Raw genomic sequence first — 15,584 nt, forward strand, 5'->3', positions numbered from 1 at the left:
AGATCTGGTGGCGCTGGCTGATCGGCGGGTTCGCTTGGTCATGGCAGCCTTGGTCGCGGTGGTCAGCGGCTCAGCCGATCGGCGAAGGCGGAACATGGCTGGTGACAGTGGCGATGTTCTGTCTGGATCCTGGGGCGGCGGCCCTAGAAGGTGGAGGCGGGTGAAGCTCGAGCTTCCCGCGGCGGCATGGCGTGGTGCAGTCTCTGTCCAAGGCGGATCTACGCCGGCGATGTGGTGGTTGTACTATGGATTGGTTCAGATCAAAGACGGTGACGAGTGTGAGGGATCCATCTCGGCAGCTCTAGCGGTTTGGCGAGGTTGGGTGGCAGCCCTCCTCCCAGGCTCCAGTGGTGGCACACTCAGGCAGTGGCAGGTGCGCCAGGGCTCCTACAGTGACACTGCTCTTGTGGTTGGTCGCCAGATCTAGGCGGCTAGATCTGGGGCTTTGAAGGCGGTCGAGACGGTGCATAGGTTGTCGGGTGGATTTCTTTGGACGAATCTGGGTGAAAACCTAGTCTTCGGTCGGTGGCCGGAGCCGGTGACGACGACGCCCTTATCATCGTTTCCTTCATGAAGGCATCATCGAGGTGAAGCTCCCAACACCACCCAATACCTCCGGGGGGAACCCTAGATCAGTTGATCGGATGACAGCGGCAATCTTATGTCATTACCCCCTTGGGGGCGGCATTCTTGGAGGTGCACTCGGGCTCGAGGGACCAGCGGACAACATCTTGGGTGGAGCGGTGTTTCATTGAACATATTCATGGCGGTGGATCTCAGCAGCGCGGAGCAGTGGAGGCTCGACAAGATCTATCTAGGAGATGTATAGCAACGAGGGGGAGAGTGTGTCTACGTACCCTCGTAGACCGTAAGCGGAAGCGTTTCACAACGTGGTTGATGTAGTCGAACTTTCTATCCACCGATCGAGTACCGAACGTACGGCACCTCCGAGTTCTGCACACATTCAGCTCGGTGACGTCCCTTGCCTTCTTGATCCAGCAAGACGTCGAGGTAGTAGATGAGTTCCGTCAGCACGACAGCGTGGTGATGATATGGTGAAGTAATCTCCGCAGGGTTTTGCCTAAGCACTATGAAAATATGATCGGGGAGTAAACTGTCGAGGGGGGCGCCGCACACGGTTAGGCAATTGTCTCGGGTGTGCTAGGGCGCCCCTCCCCACATATATATAGGTGGGAGGGAGAGGGGAGGTAGCCAAGGGGCGCCCCAAGTAGGCCGAATCCTACTTGGGGTCCCTCCCCAATTCGCCCCCTACTATATTTATAGGAGGGGGAAGGAAAGAGGGGGAAGGGGAAGGAAGGGGAAATCCTATTCCCTTTCTTTCTTTTCCTTCTTCCCCTTTCCATCTCCACTTAGGCCGGCCCATATGGGGGGTGTACCAGCCCCTTGTGTCTGGTGTGTTTCCCCTCTTGGCCCATAAAGCCCATATCTTTTGTCGGGGTGTTCGGAACCCCTTCCGGTGATCCGATATGTACCAGGTATCCTCTGGAACACTTCCGATGTCCGAATACCATCATCATATATATATATATATACATATATATACCTCCCAACCATTTCGAGACTCCTCGTCATGTTCGTAATCTCATCCGGGACTCCGAACAACATTCGGTCACCAAATCACATAACTCATATAATACTATATCGTCATCGAACGTTAAGGGTGCGGACCCTACGGGTTCGAGAACTATGTAGACATGACCTAGACATTTCTCCGGTCAATAACCAATAGCGGAACCTAGATGCTCATATTGGCTCCCACATATTCTACGAAGATCTTTATCGGTCGAACTGTTATGACAACATACGTTATTCCCTTTGTCCATCGGTATGTTACTTGCCCGAGATTCGATCATCGGTATCTTCATACCTAGATCAATCCTGTTACCGACAAGTCTCTTTATTAGTTCCATAATACATCACCTCATGACTAACTCCTTAGTCGTTTTCTTGCAAGCTTATGATGTGTATTACCGAGAGGGCCCAAAGATACCTCTTCGATACTCGGAGTGACAAATCCTAATCTCGATCTATGCCAACTCAACAAACACCTCCGGAGATACCTTTAGAGCATCTTTATAATCACCTAGTTACGTTGTGACTTTTGATAGCACACAAGGCATTCCTTCGATATCCGGGAGTTGCATAATCTCATAGTCGAAGGAATATGTATTTTACATGAAGAAAGCAATAGCAATAAAACTGAAACTGAATGATCAATATGCTATGCTAACAGATGTGTCTTGTCCATCACATCATTCTCCTAATGATGTGATCTCATTTATCAAATGATAACACATGTCTATGGTTAGGAAACCTAACTATCTTTGATTAACGAGCTAGTCTAGTAGAGGCTTACTAGGGACACAATGTTTTGTCTATGTAACCACACATGTGTCAAGTTTCTAATTAATACAATTCTAGCATGAAAAACAAACATTTATCATGAAATAAGGAAATATAAAATAACAAATTTATTATTGCCTATAGGGCATATTTCCTTCAGTCTCCCACTTGCACTATAGTCATTAACCTAGTTCACATGGCCATGTGATTTAACACCAATAGTTCACATCGTCATGTGATTAACACCTATAGTTCACATCATCATGTGACCAACACATAAAAGGTTTACTAGAGTCAATATCTAGTTCTCATCGCCATGTGATTAACACCCAAAGAGTACTAAGGTGTGATCATGTTTTGCTTGTGAGAGAAGTTTAGTCAATGGGTGTGCCACATTCAGATCCGTATGTATTTTGCAAATTTCTATGTATACAATGCTCTGCATGGAGCTACTCTAGCTAATTGTTCCCACGTTCAATACGTATCTAGACTGAGACTTAGAGTCATCTAGATCAGTGTCAAGGCTTGCATTGACATAATTCTTTACGATGAACTATTTATCACCTCCATAACCAAGAAACATTTCCTTAGTCCTCTTTAAGGTAACCAATGACAATTTTGACTGCTACCCAGTGATCCACTCCTGGATTACTTTGGTACCTCCCTGCCAGACTTATGGCAAGGCACACATCAGGTCTGGTACACAGCATAACATACATGATAGAATATGGATGAGGCATAGGGAATGACTTTCATTTTCTCTCTATCTTATGCAGTGGTCAGGCTTTGAGTCTAACTCAACTTCACACCTTATAACACATGCAAGAACCCTTTCTTTGACTGACCCATTTTGAACTTCTAAAACTTTGTCAAGGTATGTGCTTTGTGAAAGTCCTATTAAGCGTCATGATCTATTTCTATAGATCTTGATGCCCAATATATAAGCAACTTCACCGAGGTCTTTCACTGAAAAACTCTTATTCAAGTATCCTTTTATACTATCCAGAAATTATATATCATTTCCAATCAACAATATGGCATCTACATATAATATCAGAAATGCAACAGAGCTCCCATACACTTTCTTGTAAATATAGGCTTCACCGAAAGTCTGTATAAAACCATATGCTTTGATCACCTCATCAAAGTGTATATTCCAACTCTGAGATGCTTGCACCAGTCCATAGATGGATCGTTGGAGCTTGCACACTTTGTTAGCACCTTTAGGATTGACAAAACCTTCTGGTTGCATCATATACAACTCTTCTTTAAGAAATCCATTGAGGAATGCAGTTTTGACGTCCATTTGCCAGATTTCATAATCATAAAATGCGGCAATTGCTAACATGATTCAGACAGACTTAAGCATCGCTACGGGTGAGAAGGTCTCATCGTAGTCAACCCCTTGAACTTGTCGAAAACCTTTCGCGACAAGTCGAGCTTTGTAGACAGTAACATAACCGTCAGCGTCAGTCTTCTTCTTGAAGATCCATTTATTTTCTAAGGCTTGCCGATCATTGGGTAAGTCCACCAAAGTCCACACTTTTTTCTCATACATGGATCCTATCTCAGATTTCATGGCCTCAAGCCATTTATTGGAATCTGCGCTCATCATATCTTCTTCATAGTTCGAAGGTTTGTCATGGTCTAATAACATAACTTCCAGGACAGGATTTTCGTACCACTCTGGTGTGGATTGTGCTTTGGTTGACCTATGATGTCTACAACGCAACCTTCTTCTTGTAGACGTTGTTGAGTCTCCAAGTGCAGAGGTTTGTAGGACAGTAGCAAATTTCCCTCAAGTGCATGACCTAAGGTTTATCAATCCGTGGGAGGCGTAGGATGAAGATGGTCTCTCTCAAACAACCCTGCAACCAAATAACAAAGAGTCTCTTGTGTCCCCAACACACACAATACAATGGTAAATTGTATAGGTGCACTAGTTCAGTGAAGAGGTGGTGATACAAGTGCAATATGGATGGTAGATATAGGTTTTTGTAATATGAAATTATAAAAACAGCAAGGTAACAAGTGGTATAAGTGAGCAAAAACGGTATTGCAATGCTTCAAAACAAGGCCTAGGGTTCATAATTTCACTAGTGCAAGTTCTCTCAACAATAATAACATAACTGGATCATATAACTATCCCTCAACATGCAACAAAGAGTCACTCCAAAGTCACTAATAACGGAGAACAAACGAAGAGATTAATGTAGGGTGCGAAACCACCTCAACGTTATTCTGTCCGATCAACCCATTGGGCTATTCCTATAAGTGTCACAAACAGCCCTAGAGTTCGTAGTAAAATAACACCTTAAGAAACACATCAACCAAAACCCTAATGTCACCTAGATACTCCAATTTCACCACAAGTATCCACGGGTATGATTATATGGTTGCATCACACAATCTCAGATTCATCTATTCAAACCAACACAAAGAACTTCAAGGAGTGCCCCAAAGTTTCTACCGGAGAGTCAAGACGAAAACGTGTGCCAACCCCTATGCATAAGTTCACAAGGTCACTGAACCCGCAAGTTGATCACCAAAACATACATCAAGTAGATCACGTGAATATCCCATTGTCACCACAGATAAGCACATGCAAGACATACATCAAGTGTTCTCAAATCCTTAAAGACTCAATCCGATAAGATAACTTCAAAGGGAAAACTCAATCCATTACAAGAGGTAGAGGGGAAGAAACATCATAAGATCCAACTATAGTAGCAAAGCTCGCGGTACATCAAGATTGTGCCAAATCAAGAACACGAGAGAGGGAGAGAGAGAGAGAGAGAGAGATCAAACACATAGCTACTGGTACATACCCTCATCCCCGAGGGTGAACTACTCCCTCCTCGTCATGGAGAGCGCCGGGATGATGCAGATGGCCACCGGTGATGGATCACCCCCTCCGGCAGGGTGCCGGAACAGGGTCCCAATTGGTTTTTGGTGGATATAGAGGCTTGCGGCGCCGGAACTCCTGATCTATGTTTCTTTTCGGGGGTTTCTGTATTTATAGGAATTTTGGCATCAATTTCACCTCAGGGGGGTCTTCGAGTCATCCACGAGGTAGGGGAGCGCGCCCAGGGGGTAGGGCGCGCCCTCCACCCTCATGGATGGCTTGGGACTCTTCTGGCCCAACTCTTTTACTTCGGGGGCTTCTTCTGGTCCATAAAAAATCTCTGTAAATTGGCTTGTCAATTGGACTCTGTTTGTTATTCCTTTTCTAAAAAACTCAGAAACGAGGAAAAAACAGAAACTGGCACTGGACTCTAGGTTAATAGGTTAGTCCCAAAAATCATATAAAATAGCATATAAATGCATATAAAACATCCAAGATAGATAATATAATAGCATGGAACAATAAAAAATTATAGATAAGTTGGAGACATATCAAGCATCCCAAGCTTAATTCCTGCTCGTCCTCGAGTAGGTAAATGATAAGAACAAAAAAAATTATGTGGAATGCTACCTAACATATTTATCAATGTAATTTTCTCTATTATGGCAAGAATATTCAGATCCGTAAGATTCAAAACAAAAGTTTAATATTGACATATAAACAATAATACTTCAAGCATACTAACAACGCAATTATGTCTTCTAAAATAACATGGCCAAAGAAAGCTATCCCTACAAAATCATATAGTCTGGCTATGCTCTATCTTCATCACACAAAATATTTAAATCATGCACAACCCCGGTTTCAGCCAAGCAATTGTTCCATACTTTAGTATTTTCAAACTTTTTCAACTTTCACGCAATACATGAGCGTAAGCCATGGACATAGCACTATAGGTGGAATAGAATGGTGGTTGTGGAGAAGACAAAAATAGGAAGATAGTCTCACATCAACTAGGCGTATCAACGGGCTATGGAGATGCCCATCAATAGATACCAATGTGAGTGAGTATGGATTGCCATGCAACGGACGCACTAGAGCTATAAGTGTATGAAAGCTCAAAAAGAAACTAAGTGGGTGTGCATCCAACTTGCTTGCTCATGAAGACCTAGGGCATTTTGAGGAAGCCCATCATTGAAATATATAAGCCAATTTCTATAATGAAAAATTCCCACTAGTATATGAAAGTGACAAAATAGGAGACTCTTTATCATGAAGATCATGGTGCTACTTTGAAGCACAAGTGTGGAAAAAGGATAGTAACATTGCCCCTTCTCTCATTTTTTTTTATTTGGGCCTTTTTATGGCCTCTTTTTTTATTTTCTCTTTTTTCGTCCGGAGTCTCATCCCGACTTGTGGGGGAATCATAGTCTCCATCATCCTTTCCTCACTGGGACAACGCTCTAATAATGAATATCATCACACTTTTATTTACTTATAACTCAAGAATTACAACTCGATACTTAGAACAAAATATGACTCTATATGAATGCCTCCGACGGTGTACCGAGATGTGCAATAATTCAAGAGTGACATGCATGAAAAAAATTATGAATGGTGGCTTTGCCACAAATACGATGTCAACTATATGATCATGCAAAGCAATATGACAATGATGGTGTGTGTCATAGTAAATGGAGCAGTGGAAAGTTGCATGGCAATATATCTCGGAATGGCTATGAAAATGCCATAATAGGTAGGTATGGTGGCTATTTTGAGGAAGGTAATGGTGTGTGTTATGGTACCTGCGAAAGTTGCGCGACACAAGAGAGGCTAGCAATGGTGGGAGGGTGAGAGTGCGTATAATCCATGGACTCAACATTACTCATAAAGAACTCACATACTTATTGCAAAATTCTACAAGTCATCAAAACCAAGCACTACGCGCATGCTCCTAGGGGAAGGGTTGGTAGGAGTTAACCATCGCACGATCCCGACCTCCACACAAAGGATGACAATCAAAAAATATTTCTGCTCCGACTTCATCACATAACGGTTCACCATACGTGCATGCTACGGGAATCATAAACCTCAACACAAGTATTTCTAGAATCCACAATTACTCACTAGCATGACTCTAATATCACCATCTTCATATCTCAAAATAATCATAAAAGAATCAAACTTCTCATAGTATTCAATGCACTTTATGTGAAAGTTTTTATTATATCCCTCTTGGATTCCTATCATATTAGGACTAAATTAATAACCAAAGCAAATTACCATGCTGTTTAATAATCTCAAAATAATATAAGTGAAGCATAAGAGTTCATATATTTCTTAAAAATAAAACCGCCGTCCTGCTCTAAAAGATATAAGTGAAGCTCTAGAGCAAATGACAAACTACTCCAAAAGATATAAGTGAAGATCAATGAGTAGTCGAATAATTATGCAACTATGTGAAGACTCTTTAACATTTAAGAATTTTAGATCTTGGGATATTATTGAAACAGCAAGCAAAACAAAATGACGCTCCAAGCAAAACACATATCATGTGGTGAATAAAAATATAGCTCCAAGTAAAGTTACCGATGAACGAAGACGAAAGAGGGGATGCCTTCTGGGGCATCCCCAAGCTTAGGCTCTTGGTTGTCCTTGAATATTACCTTGGGGGTGCCTTGGGTATTCCCAAGCTTAGGCTCTTGCCACTCCTTATTCCATAGTCCATCGAATCTTTACCCAAAACTTGAAAACTTCACAACACAAAACTCAATAGAAAACTCATAAGCTCCGTTAGTATAAGAAAATAAATCACCACTTTTGGTACTATTGTGAACTCATTCTAAATTCATATTGGTGTAATATCTACTGTATTCCAACTTCTCTATGGTTCATACCCTTCTATACTACTCATAGATTCATCAAAATAAGCAAACAACACATAGAAAACGGAATCTGTCTAAAACAGAATAGTCTGTAGTAATATGTAACTATCAAATACTTATGTAACTCCAAAAATTCTGAAACAATTATTAAAACCTGAGAAATTTGTGAACCAATCCATAGCAAAAATAATCAGGTCAAAAGCACGTTTCAATAAGATTCTGGAAATTATTTACTGATCGCAAAAGTTTCTGATTTCAGCAGGATCAACACAACTATCACCACAAACTATCCTAAAGGCTTTACTTGACACTTTATTGAAACAAAAGCTGATTACTACAGTAGCTTAATCATGTGTACACACAAAAACAGTAGGGGTAAATATTGGGTTGTCTCCCAACAAGTGCTTTTCTTTAATGCCTTTTTAGCTAGGCATGATGATGATAATGATGCTCACTTAAAAGATAAGAATTGAAACACAAAAAGAGCATCATGAAGAATATGACTAACACATTTAAGTCTAACCCACTTCCTATGCATAGGTATTTTGTGAGCAAACAACTTATGGGAACAAGAATCAACTAGCATAGGAAGGCAAAACAAGCATAACTTCAAAACTTTCAACACATAGGGAGGAAACTTGATATTATTGCAACTCCTACAAGCATATATTCCTCCCTCATAATAATTTTCAGTAGCATCATGAATGAATTCAACAATAGAACTGTTGGGGATATAACTATTGGTATGACCCGCCCAGGAGGGGTCGGGTTATACTTACAAATATTCTTGAAGCTCAAGACCCAGGAGAGAGGTGGCGGTTCAAGCAAGGGCCCAAAGCCCAGAGGCGACTTAAGGCTCGTAGTGATAAACCGCCATGTATGCGTGACTTGTATTGTAAGGAAAGAATAGTTAAGAGATCGAGTCGGACACTGTTTATGAGCCGACCGGGACTCTGTAGAGCCGCTAGGGGTCGACCTCTGTATATAAAGGGACGACCCGGCGGCGGTTCAGGGCAAGTAACATCAACTCGAGAGCTAGGTCAAGCGATTCGCTCCCTGGTTAACGAGTCATAAGGAATCCCACTCAGAACTGGATCGTAGGCTTTTACCTTCACCGTAAGGGGCCGAACCAGTATAAACCTCATGTCCTTTGTCCCGAGTAACCCCTTTAAGCTTCCTAGTTGCGATGGCTCCATGACTAAGTCCTTCCACTAAGATATTTGACCTGACAATTCCACGATAGTTGGCGCCCACCATGGGGCCAGTGCACGGTGGATTTGAGTTCTTGAGGGGCAGCTTCGAAGGGCTCAAGGATACGTTGTGCGCCAGATGACCAAGAGTCGTCGCGGCAAGCTCGACATCGACGACGCAGGCTGGGGCCCCGACGCTGGCTCAATTGAGTACGGGTACTGGGTCCCCTTCGGCGGAATCCACGTCTTCATCGGCAGGATCGGCGAGTCGGGCCCTGAGCCGGACATCTGCGCCGACATCATCGAGACGGCTCAGCTCGCGAGACCCGCTCGAGCTCAACCCGCTGTAAGGCGTGCCTTCGTAGGATGCATCCATGGAGGAGAATTTTCTGAAGGATCTGACTCCGACGGTGAGACGGCCATCTACTCCGATGGTGAGTCGTCCACAGGTGAGACGGATTCATTATATCAATTGCAAGACGGTGGGCTTGGGGGCTATTCCGATGGCGGCAGTATTCTAGACCCCTTTGAGCCGCCAAGCAGAGTCAGAATCTTGATGGCAGGTACCCAACCTGCATTAACTTCATCAACTGCGGCGGCCATGACCTCCGGGACAGCAGCAGCCGGGGCAGGAGGCCCTGTGTGCTCGCCGGCTCAGGTGTTGATGGATCTCACTGATAAATTGATGACCCTATTAACCGCCGAGGTCAACCCGGTGGATCAGGCTCAACATGATGCAGAGGTGGCACAGTTGAAGCTTGATATAGAGCAAGCTAAATAAAACCTGGCGGCAGAAGACGTCAGGATGACAGCAGAGCGGGCGGCTCTGGATGTCCGAGCACAGCAGATTCAATCACAGGCTTTTCAGCTCACGATGGAGCAGAATGCGTCAAATGAGGTTATGAGGAGAAGGTACCAGAAGGCTCAATATCGTCTGCCTCCGGTTTATGATCCTAAGAACCTTTTCCGGACACCCGGAGCGGGACCCAGTAACCCACCGGGAGTAAATCAGGTTACAGTGACCGAGACCAATACGTCGATTCAACAACAGGTCATGGGACCCCCACGTCTGAATACTGCTCCGCCCCCTTATGTGTCGACACCACTGTGTCATTACTCTAACCCGCTAGAAAACATGATCGCGGTGGCAGCACGACTAGCGGCTCTCCCAGCTGATGGCGATTCACCAACGGCGGTTGAAACACGCAGGGTCAGGGCTCTTCTTCAGACAGCTTTAGCACAGCAAGAGGCATACTCTTACAATAGAGACATGATTCACTCTACCCCACGCCCGAGCTGGAGCAAGAGTTATAGTAGGCACTTGGATTCACCAGCCGTGTCAAGTAATGCTCAGCGGCGTAATCAGCCGCGCGGGTACGATCCGGCTCAAGGTGGGGCTCCTAATGTGCATAATCAGGACAGAGTGCGCCGGCAAATTGAGCAGGCGGCTCAGCAGGCAGCGGAAATAGCAGCTTAACAGGCGGTTTAGCAGGCGGCTTATCAGCCCCTGCCGGTTTATCCAGCAGCGTCGGTTGAGGCAGGAGTGGTCACCAGAACTGGGGGTGTGCCTTGTTTGGTGCCGGCTCTGCGTAACGAGCGGTTGCCCAAGGATTTTAAAGGGCCTCGTAAGGTACCGAATTACACGACCGATCTACAGCCCGGAGCGTGGATATGACAGTTATGAGATGGCCATGGAGTTACTGGAAGTTAGCGACATTGCGATGGCCAAGTACTTCACCATGATGTTAGATGGGACGGCCCGTAATTGGTTGAAGGTGTTGCCACCTAATTCCGTTGGTTCATGGGCAGAATTGAAGGAAAAGTTTATCCAGAACTTTAAAGATACATGCAAGCAGCCCATGTCGATTGTGGATCTGACTATTTGCAAACAACAGGAGGGTGAGTCCATGTCCCATTGGGTGCACCGGGTTAAGGAAATAATACACTCCTCTGATAAGATGGATGCCAGCTCTGCAGTATTAATGTTAAAACAAAATTATCGTTTTGAGCCTCTGAAGATGAAGCTAGGGCGGCTCAAGCGTGACTGTCCTGACATGGGTCAGTTGATGGCGGCTCTGGTTAAATATGCTGACTCTGATAGTACCAAGGATCCCGAGTTTGACGATGAGAGGGCAGGGAAGGGAAAGAAGAGCAGCAACGCTAAGGGCACTCAGCCTAGCCCGGCCAGTCAAGGTGGCAATAATAAGCGTAAGGTGGACGGTAGCTCGGAGTTTGTGGCTAACACCAATGCACAGGGCAACAATCAGCGGCGTAAGGGGAGGCCACCCCCTCGATCAGGCGGGTCAGGTCCTACTGTCGAACAGTTGTTAAATGAACCCTGCTCGAAGCACGACACAGAAGAGAAGTGTCACGCCCAATATGCGACCTATCCAAAAGGAACTCGAAGGTCCCACCAAGGATAGGCCCACATATTGAAACACTTTTGCAAGGTGGATATCATTACATCAATATTACATAATAGATGGGGATACATACATAAGGCATACAATGCCACACGAATACAACATCACAATACATAAGAGCATCATCCGACTACGGACGAAACACAAACAAAAACTCAAACGACATCCACCCTGCTAGCCCAGGTTGCCGACCTGGAAACTATCCCCTGATCGAAGAAGCAGAAGAAGAACTCAGCGCAAGCAAGCATCGCTCTCGCGTCATGATCATCGCAAAAGCTGTACCTGCAACTGTTGTTGTAGTAATCTGTGAGCCACGAGGACTCAGCAATCCCATTACCATGGGTATCAAGACTAGCAAAGCTTAATGGGAAAGGAAGGGGTAAAGTGGTGAGGCTGCAGCAGCGACTAAGCATATATGGTGGCTAACATACGCAAATAAGAGCGAGAAGAGAGCAAAAGGAACGGTCGTGAAACTAGTAATGATCAAGAAGTGATCCTGAACTCCTACTTACGTCAAACATAACCCAGAAACCGTGTTCACTTTCCGGACTCCGCCGAAAAGAGACCATCACGGCTACACACGCGGTTGATGCATTTTAATACGGATCTGGTGTCAAGTTATCTACAACCGGACATTAACAAATTCCCATCTGCCTATAACTGCAGGCACGGCTTTCGAAAGATTATACCCTACAGGGGTGTCCCAACTTAGCCCATGATAAGCTCTCGCGATCAACGAAGGAATAGACCTTCTCCCAGGAAGACCCGATCAGACTCGGAATCCCGGTTTACAAGACATTTCGACAATTGTAAAACAAGACCAGCAAGACCGCCCGATGCACCGACAATCCCGATAGGAGTTACACATATCTCGTTCTCAGGGCAACACCGGATCAGCTAAGCGTACAGGTACCGACGTAACCCAAGTTGCCAAGGGATGGTCCCGCACGGTGCTCTAGTTTGGACCAACACTTAGACAAGCATTGGCCCGGGGGGGCTGTAATAAAGATGACCCTCGAGAGCGCGACTCCCAAGGGAAAAAGGGCTAGGTGAGGCAAATGTAAAAACCAAGGTTGGGCCTTGCTGGAGGAGTTTTATTCAAAGCGAACTGTCAAGGGGGTCCCATAAATCACCCGACCGCGTAAGGAACGCAAAATCCGGGAACATAACACCGGTATGACGGAAACTAGGGCGGCAAGAGTGGAACAAAACACCAGGCAAAAGGCCGAGCCTTCCACCCTTTACCAAATATATAGATGCATTAATAATATAAGAGATATTGTGATAGCCCAACCAAAATCCTGTCCACCATGGAGAAATCTTCAACTTCACCTGCAACTAGCAACGCTATAAGAGGGCTGAGCAAAGCGGTAACATAGCCAAGCAATGGTTTGCATAGGAAAGGTGTCAAAGGTTAGAGGTTCATGGCAATATGGGATGGCTTGATAAACAGGTGATAGGTAACGCAGCATAGCGATAGAACGAAGCAACTATCATAGCAATGATAGTAGTGAGATCCAGGGTAGCGGTCATCTTGCCTGAAATCCCGCAAGGAAGAAGAACGAGTCCATGAAGAAGACGAACGGATGAAGTCGAACCAAGCGTAGACGAACGAATCCTCACGATCGCAACGAAACAGGAACTATCGAAAAGAAGCACACAACATAGGTAAACACACCACACATATACAAGACATGATGCACAAACAAGTATGATGCATGACAAAGCTACATGAAGCTACTCATGGCAAAGGATGATGCATACAAGAGCAACACAACAAGGCAAGTTTAAATGAGGCCGGGATCAACATATAACAATTCGGGTAAGTCCTCATATGCATATTTCGAAGTTGGTCCAGATCTGAATAAACCTTATGTTCAAGTTGTTAAACAGCGAGTTAAGATGCACCAAGATGATCAACACGAGATTCTAGTCAAATTACATATAAAGTTCATTTAGTTCGGAGCTACGGCCTAGAAGATATGAGCAAAACAAGTTAATCATGGCATTGATGCAAAATGCACCCAAACATCAAGAAAACACCTCAAAACAAGGATGCAACATGATAATATGAAGCTACATGCAATTCTAAGCAAGTTTCATATAGAGCACACTCAAAACGGAGCAACGGTTCAACACACACACATGAAACAAGTTATGGCAACAATCTGTCCAAAACAGCAACTAGGCATATTGCAAGCACCAAAACAATAAGCTACAGCATCTCAACATGAAAACAAAAGACATGGGCATGATGTACAGGTAAAGCATAACAAAACATGAACACTTAGCTATCTCTAGAAATCACTAGAACATGCTCAAACACACATGGTAAGATTGCAAGTAATAACAATTCAGACTTTGCAGAAAATAACATCAGGTTGCAATGTTCAGAGCTATCAAACGACATGTTACAGGACCTTATAATTGCAAACAAAGGCATGGCATGAATCTACTAAATGCATAGATCAAAAGTCCCTTACTGACCATAAGCCAAAAAGGATCAGAAAATATGATGACACCCATGTAAACATGGCAAGTTATATTACAGATTCAAACATGGCAGAAACAGAATTATGAAGACATGTAAATGAGCCTGTATCACTCACCACAGAGCAAAACATGGCATGGCAAGGCATCCAACAGTAAGAAGGCATGTTTGTGAAGCTAATCATGGCAATAGCAAGTTCATAGGGTGCATGGATCACTAGGAAAACACATGGAAACAACTGAACTTAATGTTAACAGGCTGGCAGCAACATTATCAAGCAACTTTGGAGAAAGATATGAACAAGCTACAGCAAGCTATAAATGCAACCAAGGGCATGAATGGATAGATCCGGACATGTAGAACAAAACATATTTAGTGATCATCTCCAGATTATGCATAGAATGATTTGAAGCAACATGTTTATATACCATCACGAAATAACAGATTCAGCCTAGCAAAACAGCAACAACATGTACCCTACTTAACAAGCTCGATTCACTCACCAAAAGTCATTGCATGGCAAGATAAGCATATCATCATCAAGTAGACATGTTTATGTAACCAACCAAGGCAAGAACAAGTTCATAGCATGCAAGGATCAACTATAGCAACCTTGGCCAAATTGAATAACATGTAAATAATCTGCCAGGAACATTTTGAAGCAAAAGTAGAGCTCGAAAATGACATGCTAGACTACTCCATAATTGCAACAAAGGGCATGAATGGATAGACAATAACCACGTGTTCAAAACACCCTTACTGAAGTATCTCAAAATATAAATGGATCTCTCTGTAGCATCAAGTTTACATGGCATCAAAATAACAGCAGAACAGGGACTAAAATCAGCAACATCACGATGCCTAGTTTGCATGCTTGTGCTAGTCACCACATTGATCACAAAAATGCATGGCATACACCACAGTAAATAAGACATAGCATAGATCAAAACACATGAAGACATCAACCTCATAGGATGCACACATCAATCATGGCAAAAATGACAAAAGAGCTCGTTCTGTTAACAGACAACAGAAAACATTATGAAGCACTCTTGCAACGATGATTCAGGCATCAAGATGAGCTCAAATAAATATGATGCAATGGAACTAAATGATGTACTCGTTGAGACGAACAATTTGACATATTACACGCACGAAACGGAGCTACGGATGCAGAGATACGGCATGATGAACATGACATGATAATTACTGCACGCACGGGGACTTAGCAGTTTTCTCACCCCGGGGAAAAAGTCAACCGCGGCGCGGAGATCGAGGATGGCCGGGATCTCGCCGGATCTGAGGCGCCGGCGGCCGGAGAAGAGGGAGATGGCGGTCGGCGTCGAGGGAGAGGTCCGGGCGGCCGGGGGAGGGCGGATCCGGCCG

This window comes from Triticum dicoccoides, chromosome 1B (genome assembly GCF_002162155.2).
Source record: "Triticum dicoccoides isolate Atlit2015 ecotype Zavitan chromosome 1B, WEW_v2.0, whole genome shotgun sequence".
In the NCBI taxonomy this organism is placed as follows: Eukaryota; Viridiplantae; Streptophyta; class Magnoliopsida; order Poales; family Poaceae; genus Triticum; species Triticum dicoccoides.